General features: G+C 45.9%; 1 protein-coding gene and 1 non-coding gene across 4 annotated transcripts in view; both read left to right on the top strand.

The window, feature by feature from the left end:
- Positions 1-18148, top strand: part of CACNG2 (calcium voltage-gated channel auxiliary subunit gamma 2) — a 175340-nt gene that overhangs the window by 98228 nt on the left and 58964 nt on the right. The window lies entirely within an intron of this gene.
- On the top strand, positions 1894-1965 carry TRNAT-UGU (transfer RNA threonine (anticodon UGU)). The gene has a single exon. It is a non-coding gene; the product is annotated as a tRNA-Thr (tRNA).

Raw genomic sequence — 18148 nt, forward strand, 5'->3', positions numbered from 1 at the left:
ATGCCTGTTTTATATTCTTACATTCTTGTGAGTTCAGTTGCTGTTTGTGCTCTCAAGAACCCACATGTTAAGAAATACTGCGATTGTCAAGGTACGTGTGTGTGTAGGGGGATGATGTTTAACTTGCAGCAAGGGGCAGTGGGGCTCCAAAGGCCTTTAGGTCCAGGTTCCAAGATTGCCTAGGTGCACCTCTGAAAGCTGTTGCCAGTTAGTGTAGACAGTATTGACCAAGATGAACCAATGGTCTGACTTGGTCGAAGGCAGCTTGCTATGTTCCTATGAGTCTGATACAGTTGGATGTTTCATATATTCTTGTGGACACAAATTCTCATCTTCTTTTATTGTAAAAATGCACCCTTCATGCCAAAGTGGTGCATTTTATTTATGAGGCATGAATTAACCCCCACTACATGCCTTGCTGGATTCCAGAAACATGGTGACTGTACACAGGGGTAAATTGGCCTTCCATGAGGCAGTGTGAGATGGTCAACTCAGGCATGGGCATAAAGAGGGGTGCAGGGTGTGGGAAATGCCGGACTCCCCGCCACCACTGGTACCACCCCATAAGCTTCCCTGCCACTCACTGCCACCATTGTGCTCCAGGCCACAGGCTGTCTGACCCCACTACTTTTTATGCCCCACCAAACTGTTAGACTACATGGGGGTGCAAACTGCTCAGAAGGGGCAGAGTCAATAAGATAATTGCCTCTGCATGTGCATAAATAATAGTACATAAATAATAGTAATTTTTTAGGACTTAGAAAAAGAATTTACAGAGAAAATCTTTCTCCTTTCCCACTCTCCCTTTGTCTGGCTGTTCCTCTTCCATTGTCACACTTTCACATCCTTCACAGCGAGTCTCAGCTTTGCTTTTCCACTTTTGGAATAGACCTAGTGTCCGCTCTCTGTCCATCTCGGCAGGTAATCTGCACACAGTGCTTGCAGCTAAGCAGGAAATGTTCTTTTGTCTCCTCTTCTGTGGGAAAATCTTCTCGCACTGATTTTGATACAGAAATATTGTTGTTAAGCAAAGCCTTTCATTATTCTTTGAAGGCAATTAACAGCATCTTTGCTTCTACAAACCATTAGGGCGCTTCAATGAGACAACAACAGACAACTAAGGTGGGGTCAGCTGTGGTGGTGCATTTCTGCCACGGACCTGACAGTAGGTGGCATGTGGAGTGAACAAAATCAAGACTCATTGGGAATTCTGGTTTTTTAAAGCTGCAGCTGGGCATTAGATGAGAAAAGAGCTCAGCAAATCAAAATTGAGACTAGGTCTAAATAAGTGTGTGTGTGTGTGTGTGTGTGGTGGCGGGGGGAGAGAGAGAGAGAGAGAGAGAATGTATTCATTATAAAAGAACTTAATAGCAGGTCTTGCAAGGTATAATATTTCAAAAGTATAGCTAGAATTTTAAAATTGCATTACATTTTCAGTTTTGAAAAATCTACCTTTTTTAAAAAAAAGGTACGTGTTCTTGACAGATTGTTGAAAACAATATTTTGTTATCATCATTAAATTGGAAGTGGTGGAATTACTAGCCGTTCTGCTTATGTAGGGCAGCATCCAGATTAGTTAGTTAGTCATGACCAAGCATCACTGAAATCAATGAAACAACTTAGTCATGACTAATTTACATTCCATTAACTTCCATGGGACTTAGTCATGACTAACTAATTCCATATGTTGTCTGTGTGTCTCTGTGTGTGTGTGTGTGTGTGTGTGTGTGTGTGTGTGTGTGTGTGTATTCCAAAAGGCTAAATGACATCAAATGTATTTTTCTTTCTGAAAAGGGGGGAAAAGACAAAACCTGAATTGGTCCAAAGGTGCCCCAAATGTGAAGATTTTGGCTTAAGACTAATGCTAATGATGTGGAGGTATAGCCTGAGGGTGGGACTGTAGCTCAGTAGTAGAGCATCTGTTTTGTACACAGAAGGTCCCAGGTTCAATCCCTGGCTTCTCCAAGCAGGGCTGGGTAAGACCCATGTACGAAACCTTGGAAAATCACTGCCAGACAGAATTGGTGTAAGGCAGCTTCTTATGTTCCTATGACAGTCCATAAGCCAGGTATACACATTTTGGCCATCTCAGGAGACAAAGGCTCATAGTGATTTTTGACAACATCTATAACCCTATAGGTGGAAAATAGTTTATAGCAGGGATTCTCAACGTTGGGTCCCCAGATGTTATTGGACCTCAACTCCCATAATTTCCAGCCTCAGTGGCCTTTGGCTGAGGATTATGGGAGTTGAAGTCCAATAACATCTGGGGACCCAACGTTGAGAATCCCTTGTTTATAGCATTGTTGCACTTACAGCTTTCTGTGTATTATTACCCTTTTATCCCTACCCTTAAATTAGTGTAAAATTGCAGTCATTTTTTCCCACAGAGGAAATGGTTAGAGACAGGGTCAGGGTAACAATGAACAAATAGTTATGCTCTTTCCATGGAGTAATTTTTGGAGGACATGCCTGACAATGGTCATTTTCATTCCTCTGACATCAATAAAAATGTATAGTAGCTTTTGTGTGTTTTTTCAAACTGTTTAAAGCATTTAAAACATGCCTGCAAATTTGTTCACTGTAGGCCTGATGGTCAGGACAATAAAAGCATGATAACACACTGAAAGTACTGCAATGCGATCATCTATTCTCCATCTCTAGGCATCTAGACCTTGTCAAAAATCACAACGAGCATTCAGCCCCCACCCCCCAGACGGTACCGACCATCCTAGCTGGCTCATGGACTATGAGGGAGAAAGAACAGGGAGCAGTAACAATTCAGCATATACCCTACATGAAATGTGGAAGTGGTGACTTTGCATTCACTCCCTAGGCCCCAGGTCAAACTGTGTGATGAGGTTTTGCAGATTCTGTTTTGGAGGAGTGAACAGCAAGCAGGCAAGCAGCATCCGCAAGAGGATCTGATGGAACAAAGGGTCCTCCGTGATCAGCAACTGCCCAGCTGTGTGTAAAATAATCACCGACATTCCGGCAGGCCCAGAAAAGGATACGTTGCTTTGAGCATTATGGGAAAGTGACACACCAGCTGATGTTGCTGTGGAGCGAATGAAAATGCATGGCCAGAGAGAAATCCAGGCTTTAGGTAGCAGCCACAGAGCTGACAAAGGAAGGATTTGTCTATGAAGGGAGAAAGAAAAAAGGATGGCAGTGAGGTAGGAGGGCTCGTGTCTAATCTCCTGCCTTCCAGCTGCACCTGTTTGAAAGGTATTTATTTTCAGACTCTATGGACAGATTCAGACATCTTGTGAAACAATGGCTTGTTTTAACTACAGTTTGTTTAGTAAGCCTGGATTGGCACCACAAATTGTGATTTTCGCTATTTTTTCAGGCAGGGACCACTTTGGCAAAAAAAGAAACCACAACAAAAAACCTTCAGTGTGAGAGCCATTTCCCACCAGTGCAATGGCTGCGCTTTGCCCAATGCCAGTGAAGCCTCTTTATGAGAAACAGAGCCCTGATGAGCCCAGCACCGTTTTGGAAGGCTCACAGAGGACCTTTACACACATCAGGCTTTACTGTGAGTTTATGGGGAGGCTTTAAGAACATAAGAATAGCCCTGCTGGATCAGACACAAGGCCCATCTAGTCCAGTATCCTGTTTCACAGAGGATGTGAGCCCACAGGCAAGAGGTACTGCGAACTTAAAGTTGTCCCAAAAAACTGACACAAATAGTGGATTTTTTTACCCCAGATATAAATTGGGCTACACGCTAACGAACCGGAATTGTGTGAGAATCCAAATTGTGTTTGAACTGCGCCCCAATAACCCACAGGGACTTCAGGGTAAATCTGGCCGGTATGTGGACGCACCCCCTCCATTCCAGAGGAGATGCAAGTTAAAGGACTTTTAAAGCCCTGTATGAAAAATGCTCAGCGTAGCCCTTCCCAGCACTCTCCCCATAGAAGTCTATGGGGAAAGCGCGGGAAGAACGACACATCCAAGCACTCTGTGGGTGCCTTCCAAGATGGTGTTGGGGCTTTTAGAATCCAGAGGAAAGGGTTGTGGTATGCAAGGACAAGAAAGTGGAGTTGAATCAGGAATATTAACAATTTAATGAAACAGATATTATTTACAGAGAGGCAAGTGCTTTTCCGTTCTCTTGCTGCTGGCTGTTGGTTAGCTCTGCCTCTACTCCAGGACTGGAATACAAGTAACTAAAGCACCATTCAAAAGCTGGCCAGGATCGAGGAATGGATTAACCAAAAACACCAAAGGGCTTAAGAAGGCTAAATTTCTCTTAAAGGAGCCCCACTGACACCAAGATAAATACAGCTCTACATGGTGGGAATGGTCACCTCCATGCAGTGCCAGGGGAGGCTGTACAGACTATTTGGCTTTGGCCAAAGCTTTGCAGAGGCCCAATAAATAATTAGTCAGAGAGTCACACTTACGGTCAATGGGAGAAGTCACCAGCTCCCAGGCCTTGCAGTGGAGAGTACTGCCATAGATGATCATCAAATCGTGGTTTGTTTTGCCATATTATGTGTTGTTCCAGTCCGGCCCCATCTCTTTACCTCTCATGAGGGCAGAGCTATGAAACAAACCAATTGTGGGTTCAGACATCACACAAAGTACTGGTTAGGACAAACAAATTAACTTCAAATCAGAGCCTGGTTTGAGAGTCCAAAATAAACCACAGTTTGTTTATTGGCACAGGTTCATGCAAACTAACCATAGTTAGACAGCATAAAATAAACTAGCTTAACCTGTGCAGAGCATCTGCACGCTAGTACTTGAGTGCTCCCCTCACTCCCTGCCACAGTCCCCCTCACAGAGATCTCTCCACCCTCACCTGATCCGCACTCCTGCTGCTCCTCCTCAATCCAGTTGATTCCACCCCCCTCACCCCTCTTGGTCATGGCTGCAGCATTGCTGACGCCTATCGTAAAAGCTGCAGCCCCCATCCCCAGAGACCTCCCCACCCTCACCCAAGCCCTGCTCTTCCCCACAGGAGCAACAGCAGAGCTTTACCGGGTCCTTCCTCACTCCTGCCATGGCTGCTCGATCCCCTCAGGCCACTGACAGGCCCGGCCTCATCCCTTGCCTGCCTCCTCGCCTCCGCTAATGGCCTTGGTAGCCCCAAACAACAGCAGTGCTTGACTGGGCCCTTCATTGCTGCCAATAGGTGCCGCAATGGCTGCTCGTTTCCCTCAGGCCACTGACAGGCTCAGGCCCATCCCTCGCCCTTCATTCTTTCTCTCTTCCCCTCCCTTCTTTATTCCTCTCTCTCCTCCACTCACTCTTCCCTTCTGTCTTTCTTCCCCTCCCTTCTTTTCTTTCATTCATTCTCTCTCTCTCTCTCTCTCTCTCTCTCTCTCTCTCTCTCTCTCCCCCTTCCTGAGTTAACAGATCTTGTTCATTTTGTTTCCTCATCTAATTCACACAACGACAGCCTCCTTCTGAAGGGGCTCTCTCCTCCCTCACGACCCCTCTCTTCACAGACCCCTGCCTGCTATCCTTCTATATAGAGAGATTCTTCTCTTCTGCAATCAAGAACATCTTCCAACCAGTAACAGTTGCATTCCAGCTGACCTTTACCATCACAGGCTCCTCCTCCCTATCTGTATATGGAATCCCCACTGCCCAGTCACCACAGTGCCACAGGTTTCTCCTCCCTATCTGCATATGGAACCTCCACTGCCCAATCACCATGGTGCTTCTGCTCGTGAACTCTCGCAAGAGGTGCCACGCATGGGATTAGTGACTGGTACGTCTAAGAGAAATAAATATATAGATCATGTTTTGCATGATATGTGACCCAGCCCATCAGCTCAGCATATGCGAATTTGTACCAAATGCTGGTGCTCATATGACAACCACCCTTATCTCACTCATGATTGTCAACTTTTGGGTGTGTATGGCAGAGCTGCTGACAGGCAGAAATTAAATAAGCGAAATGATCCCTAGTATGGAAATACAGTGATGGGGGAAATTTCACCTGTTGAATGTATGATTGTCATTTGGCTGTAAAAGGCACAGTCTGTCAGGGAAAGTGTCTGTCAAGAGAAAAAGTGGCAAACCTAATTTGACTGTCAATGTATTCTGTCTGTTCTACTTGGGACCTGCAGCTCACAACTTTGCTGGCATGTGTTCAGGTTTGACATTCTGAATATTTTAAGTGTGAAATGTGTGAGGATGAAAAAGTACACATCGACGAGATCTTAATATGAGCATGTGCTTTCTGAACCATCAGATTTATTATTTTGAAGTTAGCGTCTCAAACATCCCTTGGCAAAACATGGTACCAGATTGCATGGCAGTGCCTGTTGCTATTGCTATTGCTATTGCTATTGCTATTGCTATTGCTATTATTTGGTTCCACTTTTCAACAAAGAAAATCCTCAAAGCAGTTTACGTAGGAAAAATAATAATAAAATATTTTTGTTGTTGTTGCCCAAGGTGTCGACATGGTGTTCAAGTTCTTTTGGTACTGGTGCCCTTCGTGCAGTATCAAAAAAACTTGAACACCATCTTGACACCTTGGGCATCAATAAAATTACAACACATCATCTATAGAAGGCCACACTACTCGGGACAGCATGAATACTACAACAATATCTTTAATTCTTCTTTAGTAATCCTAGACCCTTGGAAAGGGTCTGATAATTAAAGTACCAAATCCAGTCAACAACATCTGGTAGACTGTGTGTAAATAGCTTATTATTATTTATTATTATTTTACACAGTCAGACAGGTGTTATTGACTGGTTTGTTTTATCCAGACATCGAGTCCTTCCCAAGGACCTGGGATGGCTGAATTTTATTGTCAGTTGTTAAAGATATCATCGCAGAATATAGGCTGTTCCCAGTAAAGCTGCTTTTTGTAACTGGCTGATGGTGATTTCTGTGGCCCCTATGGTGTTGAGGTGCTCTTCAAGGTCTTTTGGAACTGCACCCAGGGCGCCAATGACCACTGGGATTATTTTGGTCTTTTTCTGCCACAGCCTTTCAATTTCAACGTGTAGATCTTTGTATTTGGTGATTTTTTCTATTTCTTTTTCTTCTATTCTGCTATCCCCTGGTATTGCTATGTCGATTATTTTGACTTGTTTTTCTTTCTTCTCGACTACAGTTATATCTGGTGTATTGTGTGGCAGATGTGTGGTGTATTGTGTGGTGTATTGTGTGGCAGATGATGATGATGATGATGATGATGATGATGATGATGATGATTATTATTCCCTTCTCCAAAAGGCTCACAGTCTAAAAACACACACAAAGTAGACACCAGCAGCAACAGCCACTGAAGGGATGCAGTGCTCAGGGTGAATACGGCCAGTTGCTCTTCCCCTGCTAAATATAAGAGAATCACCACTTTGAAAGGTGCCTCTTGATCCATTTAGCAGGGATTTCACTATACCACTCCTTTGTTCACTTACCAGATCAGGCTTGGGGTTGTTCCAGGATCTTCCTTAGCATTCAGCTCAACGGACTAGTAAAAGGCAGAAAAGTGTGTAATAAGTTGAACGGCACACATGGGTGGCTCTCATTTTATCCTCACACAACCCCCCTGTGAGAAATATTAGGCTTAGAGAGAATGATTCATCCAAGGTCACCAAGCAAACTTCAAAGCTGAGTGCAGATTCTAATGCTGGTTTCCCCAGTCCAGGGATGGCCAATGCAGAGTCCCTCCAGCTGTTGTTGGACTACAACTCCCATCATCACCAGCCACAGTTTATTTCAGCAGGGTATGCTAGGAGTTGCAATCCAGGAGCTGGAGAGGCTCAGGCTAATCATTCGTGCCCCAGTCCAAGCCTAACACTCTGTTCACCACGTCATGCTGCTAGAGCTCTTCACATGGCCATAGACAAAGCGTCAGGAGCTGTGCGTGCTCCCAATTCTTGATCATGGGCAAGTAAAAACCTAGTTAGGAGGAGGGAGGAGTGGTCAGCTTTTCCTCCTATCTCATTAAACAGCTGGGCCAGGGGGCGTAGCAAAGTTGGAGTGGGCCCAGAGACAAGATTTAAAATGGGCCCCCACTCACTGAAGCTCAGCTCATGAAGTAAAGGAATCTTAAATGAGACTGAATAGTGTTAACAAAAAGCATAGTAAAAAGTGCCACAATAGAACATCATGCTAAATTATTTTTTTTAAGGTTTTGTAAATTGTGGACTATGCAAGTCATTTAATGGTACTAGAGGAAGACATGCTGTTCCGGTAGCTCCAGGTCTTAACACATTTCGGAGGATGAATACAACTGAAGGAAGCCCGGGCTGGTGTGTGGCTGGGGGAATCAGTCATGTGACTTGCCTCTGGGGGCCTCCCCAGGCAGTGGACCCCCAGACAACTGTCTCCCCTTGCCGTATTATAGTTACACCCCTGAGCTGGGCACTGCCCATCTATCCAGCGCAAGGCTCCCACACAATCACCCTTTTCCTCCTACCCAGTTTTTTACTCACACAGGATCCAAAATCAGGAGTGAGCATGGCTCCCAAAGCTGGGTAGACACTTGTCCTCCCCAGCTGATGGTCATGTGAACAGACCTATTGCCTCTCATCAGTATTGTTTGGATTGATACAGCTATGATAAGTGCACAAATCCCATAGGTGCAATTTCAGATAACAGATACTGTGAAGCTATTCACATGCTCAGGCAAAACCGGGCTAAACCGATCCCAGTGGTGCCTTGGCAGCCAACCTGCCTCCAGAGCCACCCTCTTCAATGGGGTTAGAAGAGTGAGCGCTCTTCTAACCCCATTTTACTGATCATCTGGCAGACTGAGGGGCTTCTAGCTGGCTTTGAGGAGGGGAGGGGGTTCCCATAATGCACCGCACACTCGCGTGGTGCATTATGGAAGTTCCAGGGGGGAGGGTGCGACATGGGGTGATGTGTCCCAGCACCCCGATCCTCTGAGCTACCGACGGAAGCCAGCAATTGCCTGGATGGCTGATCTGGCCACCCAGCAACAAGAAGAGGGTCATCTGCTGGGGAGGTAAGCTTTTCGAGGTTTCCTCTGCTCGCCCCTTCGATCTCCTCTCACAGATTGTGAGAAAGGGCTCTATATATCACTTTGCCGGGGAGGTCAGTGGTAGTGGCAAAAGAAAAGAGCATGCTTGGATCCTATCATTATGCAATGCCTTCAAGAGGAGAGGAGGAGAGTGTAGGAATGTTGCTTATTGATTGACTGAGCTGTTCCATGGAATTTGGCTAGATTTCAGTGCCTTTGCTTTGAATATCCCTGCAAACAAAAGGATGCATGGATGCTCCAGAAGTGTACACACAGATCAGTCTGCTGCTGTAGCTTAAGTCAGCTCCTGTCATAGGATTCCATGTGTAATTCCACATATTGTGCCATTATCCTCAAGTTACTCTGCAGCTAGAAGTCATTTTTCAATGCTGAAGCCATTGAATCCAAATGCCCAGTGTGTGGAGAAGCTGCTTATGAGATGATGATGTATTTTTTTTTTAAGTCGGGGAGAGGCAAACAAATAAAAGTTAAAGGCATACTTTTTGATATATTGCTATTTTTACCATGACTATGGTATAGATTTTTCTATGAAGTGTAGATTTCTGAGAGAAAAGATAGTTCTCGCTCCGTATTCGTGCAGAGAAAGGCGTAATGAGCCTCGCCAGATGGAACCTTTTCAGGTGAGGAATTTTCTTAAAGATTGAGAACTAAGTCATGATATACACAGATGTTGATGCCTCTCCCAGGAGAAAAAACAACCATTACATATTCATTTGAATTTACCCATATTTAAAATTTCCCCTCTGACTAGCATTGATGAAAGGATTAATGAGAGAGAGAGAGAGAGAGAGAGAGAGAGAGAGAGAGAGAGAGAGAGAGAGAGAGAGAGAGATGCAAAGTGGATCATTCAGACTGATAACAAATGGACTAAGTGTCCTTATTTTAAGGGCATCGCCACACTACAGATTTATGAAAGGGCATAGCTGTAATTGAACAGGGACAAATTTCCCTGTGCCCAAGAGGGAAGGGGACCCATTCGTTGGGAAACAGGCAACAACCCACTCTTTGCTTTCCCTTCCTGCCTCCCTGACTCCGTGGCAAGCTGCTGACTCCTGACTGGAGACAGTGGAGTGTGGGATATTATTTGCACTGGAGTGAGAGAAAGGGCATGACAAAGGCCCTTTATTTTTCACCATGGCCATATAATTCTCCTGCAGCAAAACCAATGGGGTCGGGGAAGAAGACGACGGTAGGGGGACGCCCATCTATACTTCTTGTCCCAGGGCCCATTTTAACCTTGCTACACCCCTGAATTTATGTTGGCTAAACTGCCTGTGGCTGTGGTGCTAATAGCCACGTGTTGCTCTGTTGGGAAATGCATTCCAGTTTCAAACCTGTGACAGCAGCTGGTTGCATGGAGTGGGAGAATGCCCCCCTCCCTCCCTTGAGGGGACAGAACCTCTCCAAATGATGACAGGCATTCTGATTGGTCTAGCAGTGTGCAGGGCAAAAGAAAAGGGGCAGGCCTCCCTCTGCCCTTCAGGGCTGTAACGCAGTGCTAGAGTATCCGGTTTGCATGCAGAAGACCTCAATAGGTTCATTCCCTGGCGTCTCTCCAGACAGGGCTAGGAAAGACCTCTGCCTGTGACCCTGGAGAGCTGCTGCCAGTCAGTGTCACTTATCCTGAGCTAGATGGACTGATGGTCTGATTTGGTAGAAGGTAGCTTCATATATTCATACATCAATTCTCCAAACTTGCCTTAAAGCAATCGTTTTCAATCTTGGGTCCCCAGACGTTGTTGGGTTACAACTCCCGTCCTCCCTAACTGCAATGGCCAGAGGGAAGATGGGAGTTGTAGTCCAACAGCATTTCGGGACCCCAGTTTGAGAACTCCTGCGCTAAAGCTAAATCTCTCATAGCCCCAGAGGCCCCCAGAGAGGAGAGCTGGTCTTGTGGTAGCAAGCATGACTTGTCCCCATAGCTAAGCAGCGTCTGCCCTGGTTGCATATGAATGGGAGACCACATGTGAGCACTGTAAGATATTCCTCTCAGGGGATGGAGCCGCTCTGGAAAGAGCATCTAGGTCCCAAGGTCGCTCCCTGGCCTCTCCAAGATAGGGCTGAGAGAGATTCCTACCTGCAACCTTGGAGAAGCCGCTGCCAGTCTGTGAAGACAATACTGAGCTAGATAGACCAATGGTCTGACCCAGTATATGGCAGTTTCCTATGTTCCTGTGTTCCTATGTCACCTATAACTGTTCCTCTGGCTCTACTGCTTTCCAGAATACACAAGTCTAATGTTACCATTATTCTTATTACTAATAAGACCTTATTACTAATAAGACCTACCTTTCTTCCAATGTGCCCTGGGTGGCGCACATGGATTTGGATTATCTCACTTTGTAGCCACACAGGAACCCTGTGAGGTAGGTTGGGTAGGAACATAGGGCCTTTGGATGGGGCGGTAAGAAATGCAATTAATTAATTAATTAGGAAGCTACATTCTACAGAGTCAGACCATTGGCCCATCTAGTTCAGTATTGTCTACACAGACTGGCAACGGCTTCTCCAAGGTTAAAGGCAGGAGTTTCTCCCAGGCCTATCTTGCAATGCCAGGGAGGGAACTTGGAACCTTCTGCTCTTCCCAGAGTTATTCCCGAAGGGGAATAACTCGCAGTGCTCAGATGTCTCCCATTCAAATCTAAACCAGGGCAGGCCCTGCTTAGCAAAGAGGACAGTTCATGCTTGCTACCACAAGATCAGCTCTCGTCCCTTAAAAATGCTTGTTTTCGTTGGTCACTGAACCATAGCAACAGACAAGTGAGAAGCTAGCATAAGAACATAGGTAAGAGAGAAAGGATTATTAGTTTGTTTGTTGATACATTGTGTACTGTACCCTGCTCATCCTCCAAGGAGCCTACAGCAGTGTACATGGTTATGTTTATCCCCACAACAACCCTTGTGAGGTAGGCTAGGATGGGAAAGAAGTGACTGGCCCAGAGGCGTGAGTTTCATGGCTGAATAGGGATTTGAACTCCGGTCTTCCCAGCCCTAGTCCAACACTCTAAGCACTACACCATGCTGGCGCTCCAGCTCCACATCCAGCTGGATGTCATTGGCCCAAAGTCACTTGGTGAGCTTCATGACGGAGGAGCCATTTGAACTCTCCTCCCCCAAGTCTCACTCTCTTGAGCATGCATTGGCTCACCTGATTGTCAGAAGCTTGAATGCAGCTGCTCCAAGGAGGAAGCCAACTCCTCTTGGGTTCTCACCGCTCTTGCATGATTTCCCCCCAGACAAAGTCGGCACGCTCCAGGCCCTGAGCTCAGAGCCTTTCGTAATTGTTCCTCTGCAGAGCCTGCCCTTTTTGCCACCTCCGTGCAGAACAGACTCCCTTCACTGCCTCTGTCGCTAGTTCAGCTCCGTTCAGGACCCCTTGACACCCACACCACTGCCAGTCCAATTTACAGTAAACCAAGCATGAAATTTATTGAGAAAAGTAATAGGATCGTCTGGGAAGGGGTGAGATTAGAGATATGCAAAGAGCATGGCAAGGAGAGAGAAACACAAAATGCAGTTCCTGTCCTCTAATGCTTTCGACTTCTGTCCTTGAAGATAAGTCCGCTTATCAAGCATACTGTCATGAGTCATGCTGTTGTGCTGAGGGAAGTGGAGAGATGGCTTTTCTCCCTAGGCTTGGCGTGGCCTGGTCGTGGACGGAGAACAGCGGGCACCAATGTTCGGTTTGGCAGCTGCTTGTGCAGACCGGCCCTACTATGCAGCAGTGTGGAGCAAGCTGCTTCCATTGGCGGCTCTGGCTCTCTCTCGCCTGCCAGCTTGCTCACTCTTGCTGATGTCAAGAGCATCACAGAGTCCCCACTGAAGCCAACTCTGTAGGCAGAGATCCCTCCTCCTCTCCCTCAATCTAACCCAGTTGCAAAGTACAGGGGCAGCATGGCAGGGGTAGGTAAGGACGCAGAGGACTTAGGAAGCTGCCTTATACTGAGTCAGAGGCCCATGTAGTTCAGGAAAGATTGTCTGCACTGACTGGCAGCAGCTCACCAAGGCTGCAGGCAGGAGTCTCTCTCAGCCCTACCTGGAGAGGCCAGAGATTGGACCTGGGACCTTCTGCATGCAAAGCAGATGCTCTATCACTGAACTACAGCCCCATCCCCTAAAAGGAATATCTTACAGCAAACTAGTCTCACATAAGAACAGCCCTGCTGGATCAGGCCCAAGGCCAATCACATACAACATCCTGTTATAAACAGTGACCCACCAGAGGCCTCCGAGAAGCCCACAGGCAAGGAGTGGGGGCTTGCCCTCTTTCCTGCTGTTGCAACCAGTATTTAGCGGCATCTTGCCTCTGAGGCTGGAGGTGGCCTATGGCCACCAGACTAGTAGCCATTGATAGACCTGTCCTCCATGACTTTGTCTAAGCCTCTTTTAAAGCCATCCAAGCTAGTGGCCATCACCACATCCTGTGGCAGAGAATTCCATAGGCTTATGATGCACTGTGTGCAAAAGTACTTCCTTTTGTCAGTTCTGAATTTCCCGACCTTCAGTTTCATGGGATGGCCCCTGGTTCTAGAGTTCTGGGACAAGGAGAAAAAATTTTATCTGTCCACTCTCTCTACTCCATGAATAATTTCATACACCTCTATCACGTCTCCCTGTAGTCACCCCCTTTCCAAACTGAAGTCACCCATCCAAATACAAGCCAAGGTGAACCCTGCTTAGCAAAGGGGACCATTCATGCTGGCTACCGCGAGACCAGCTCTCCTCCCTGCAAGTGTGCATATGTTTGGGGAAATATTTGTCATATTCGTATATGAAATGGGGATTGCCATTTGGTGCCCCAGGTGTCAAAATGTCTTGGACTGGCCCTGTCTTTGTATGAAGCTAACTTGGAGTGTACTTTGAATCATGCTCATCTGCAGGATAGGAGAGGGTTTCAGGGGACTGTGACTAGTAGTTTGAAGGTAGAGTCTGTGTGCAAGGGGAAAAAACCCTACAAAGGTTTTGAATTCCCATTTCGTAACTTTGATTTGGGGGGAACTAGACTAAAGTTGATGGAAATCTGGTACAGTCTGTGTGCCTGCTTCTGCACCCTGGAAATATCCCGTCAATTTGCAAACAGATCATTGCAAAAACACATCTCCAGAATTTTCTTCTTCTGCCAGTAAGTGCAGGGGGAGTGCAAACAATACTCTGTGAATGTGTTGTCTGATTATTGTAAAAAAAAAATTATTATTTGGCATCAAAGAGAGACTGAGCAGTAATAATGGGTGACTTCAACTACCCCCACATAGACTGGGTAAATTCACATTATTGCTCTTATACATGTAATAATGCCCTTATACAAAACTATGGTGCGGCCACACCTGGAGTACTGCATACAATCCTGGTCACCACATCTCAGAAAGGACATTGTAGAACTGGAAAAGGTGCAGAAGAGGGCAACCAAGATTATCAGGGGCCTAGAGCACCTGTCTTATGTGGCAAGGCTACAACACCTGGGGCTATTAGTTTAGAAAAAAGGTGACTGTGGGGAGACATGATAGAGGTCTATAAAATCATGCATGCTGTGGAGAAAGTGGATAGAGAGAAATTCTTTTCCCTCTCACATAACACTAGAACCAGGGGTCATCCCATGAAATTGATTGCCGGGAAATTTAGGACCAGCAAACGGAAGTACTTTTTCACACAACGCATAATCCACTTGTGGAATTATCTGCCACAAGATGTGGTGACAGCCAACAACCTGGATGGCTTTAAGAGGGGCTTGGATAACTTCATGGAGGAGAGGTCTATCAATGGCTACTAGTCAGAGGGCTATAGGCCACCTCCAGCCTCCAAGGCAGGATGCCTCTGAGTACCAGTTGCAGGGGAGTAACAGCAGGAGAGAGGGCATGCCCTCAACTCCTGCCTGTAGGCTTCCAGTGGCATCTGGTGGGCCACTGTGTGGAACAGGATGCTGGACTAGATGGGCCTTGGGTCTGATCCAGCAGGGCTGTTCTTATGTTCTTATATAATGAAAGAGAGACCAAATTTCTAGATGTGCTAAATGACTGTGCCTTAGAACAGTTAGTCACGGAACCAACCAGAGAGATGGAGACCTTGGATTTAATCCTGAGTGGTGCCCAGGACCTAGTGAGGGATGTCAGACTAGTTGCAGAACCATTGGGTAGCAGTGACCATAGTGTGATCCAATTCAGCATATATGCAAGTGGAGAATTGTCAAGGAAGTCCAACACATATGCGTTGGACTTCAGAAGAGGAAACTTCTCAAAAATGAGGGGATTGGTAAGAAGGAAGTTGAAAGGGAAATCAAGAGGGTCAAATCACTCCAGAAAGCATGGAATTTAAAACCACAATACTAGACGTACAGTTGGAATGTATACCAAGAAGGAGGAAAGGTACCACCAAGTTCAGGAGCACGCCAGCGTGGCTAACAAGTAGAATCAGGGAAGCTATACAAGGGTAGAAGACTTCCTTCAGAAAATGGAAGTCCTGCCCAAATGAAAAGGACAGAAAGGAACATAAACCTTAGCAAAAGAAATGCAAGGAGACAATAAGGGATGCAAAAAGAGAGTTTGAGGAGCATAGAGCTAGAATTGTCAAGGTGATAGGAATAACAAACATTTTTTTAAATCTATCAGAAGTAGAAAACCTGCCAGGGAGGTGGTTGGCCCCTTAGTTGATGAGGGTATGAAAGGGATTATTACGGAGGATAAGGAGATTGCAGAGAAGCTGAATGAGTATTTTGCATCTGTCTTCACAGCAGAGAATACTGACCATATACCCTCTCCAGAATTGAGTTTTTCAGGTTTAGTGGGTGAAGAACTGGGCTGAAGAACTTGAGGTGCCAAGGGAAGATGTTCTAAACTGTCTTGAAAAACTAAAAATTAACAAATCTCCAGGACCAGATGGCATCCACCCAAAAGTTCTGAAGGAACTCAAATGTGAAATTGCCAATCTCCTAGCAAAAATATGTAACTTGTCCCTACAATCAGGCTCTGTACCAGAGGACTGGAAAGTAGCCAATGTAACTACAATTTTCAAAAAGGGATACAGGGGGGATCCGGGAAATTACAGGCTGGTCAGCTTAACTTCAGTGCCGAGTAAATTGATGGAAAGCATACTTAAGGACAAAATTGTTAAACATATAGAAGAAAAGGCCTTGTTGAAGGAGAACCAGCATGGCTTCTGCAAGGGAAAGTCTTGCCTCACTAGCCTTTTGGAGTTCTTTGAGAGTGTCAACAGGCATGTGGATAAAGGTGATCCTGTTGACATAGTGTACTTGGACTTTCAAAAAGCTTCTGATAAAGTTCCCCACCAAAGGCTCTTGAGTAAACTTAGCAGTCATGGAATAAGGAGACAGATTCATGTGTGGATCGATAACTGGTTGAAGGACAGGAAACAGAGAGTAGGAACAAATGGACAGTTTTCACAATTGAGGTAGGTAGGAAATGGGGTCCCCCAGGGATTGGTACAGGGACCAGTGCTCTTTAACTTTTTCATAAACGATCTAGCAGTTGGGGTAAGCAGCGGCCAAATTTGCAGATGACACTAAACTGTTTAGGGTAGTGGAATCCACAACAGATTGTGAGGAGCTCCAAAAAGATCTCTCCAAACTGGGGGAGTGGGCAACAAAATGGAAAATGTGGTTCAGTGTAAGCAAGTGTAAAGTGATGCACATTGGGGCAAAAAACCCTAACTTCATAGATACGCTGATGGGATGTGAGCCATCGGTGACTGACCAGGAGAGAGATCTTGGGATCGAGGTGGACACCTCATTGAAAGTGTTGACTCAGTGCACGGCAGCTGTGAAAAAAGCTAATTCCATGCTAGGAATCATTAGGAAGGGGGTTAAAATTAAAAATGCTAATATTATAATGCCCCTATACAAATCTATGGTGTGGCCACATCTGGAGTACTGCATACAGCTTTGAACACCATATCTTAAGAAGGATATTGTAGAACTGGAAAAGGTGCAGAAGAGGGTAACCAAAATGATCAGGGGCCTGGAGCATCTTCTTTATGAGGCTAGGCTACTGCATCTGGGGCTCATCTGGACGACTAAGGGGACATGATCGAGGTGTATAAAATTATGCATAGAGTGGAAAGGGTGGACAGAGAGAAAATACTCTCTCACAAAACACAACACAAAACAAAAAACAACCAGGGGTCACTCCATGAAACTGAAGGTTGGGAAATTTATTTATTTGTTTTACATTTTATATCCTGCTCTTCCTCCAGGGAGCTCAGAGTGGTGCACTACATACTTAGGTTTCTCCTCACAACAACCCTGTGAAGTAGGTTAGGCTGAGAGAGAAGTGACTGGCCCAGAGTCACCCAGCAAGTCTCATGGCTGAATAGGGATTTGAACTCGGGTCTCTCCGGTCCTAGTCCAGCACTCTAGCCACTACACCACGCTGGCTCCTCCTGAAATTTAGGGCTGACAAGAGGAAGTGCTTTTTCACACAGCACATAATTAACCTATGGAATTCTTTGCCATGGGATGTGGTGATGGCCACCAGCTTGGATAGCTTTAAAATGGGCTTAGACAAATTCATGGTGGACAGGTCTATCGATGACTACTAGTGTGGTGGCTGTGGGCCATCTCCAGCTTCAGAGGCATGATGCCTCTCAATACCAATTGCAGGGGAACAACAGCAAGAGAGAGCATGCACATACCTCCTGCCTGTGGGCTCCCCAGAGACATCTGGTGGGACACTGTGTGAAACAAGATGCTGGACTAGATGGGCCTTGTTCCTGATCCAGCAGGGCTGTTCTTATGTTCTTATGCCTGCCCCAAGCCTAGGATTTGGTGAAACAATGTTGATGTTCCTTAATGGCTCAGGAAGGTCAGTCAATGTCTTTTTATGGGAGCTAATTTTTAGGAGATGGTTTCTTTCTTGATTGGATCCACAGATCTCTCTGGAATGGGAAGCCTGACAGAGATTGGAAGGCAACCCACCCCAATCAGCTAAGGTGGTGCTAATGGCAGCTTCCTGCCCAGGACAAAAATAGTTCCCAAGGCCATGGGACAATGGAAAAGGTGTTTTTTTAAACCTTGCCATAGTCCTAGGTGCTAGGTGTGGTGGCACAAGCCTGTAATCCCAGCTGCTTGGGAGGCTGAGACTGGCAGATTACTTGAGCTCAGAAATTTTGGGTTACAGTGTGTTATGCCCATTGCGTGTCCTTTGTTTT

This window comes from Hemicordylus capensis, chromosome 5, assembly GCF_027244095.1.
Source record: "Hemicordylus capensis ecotype Gifberg chromosome 5, rHemCap1.1.pri, whole genome shotgun sequence".
Taxonomy (NCBI): domain Eukaryota; kingdom Metazoa; phylum Chordata; class Lepidosauria; order Squamata; family Cordylidae; genus Hemicordylus; species Hemicordylus capensis.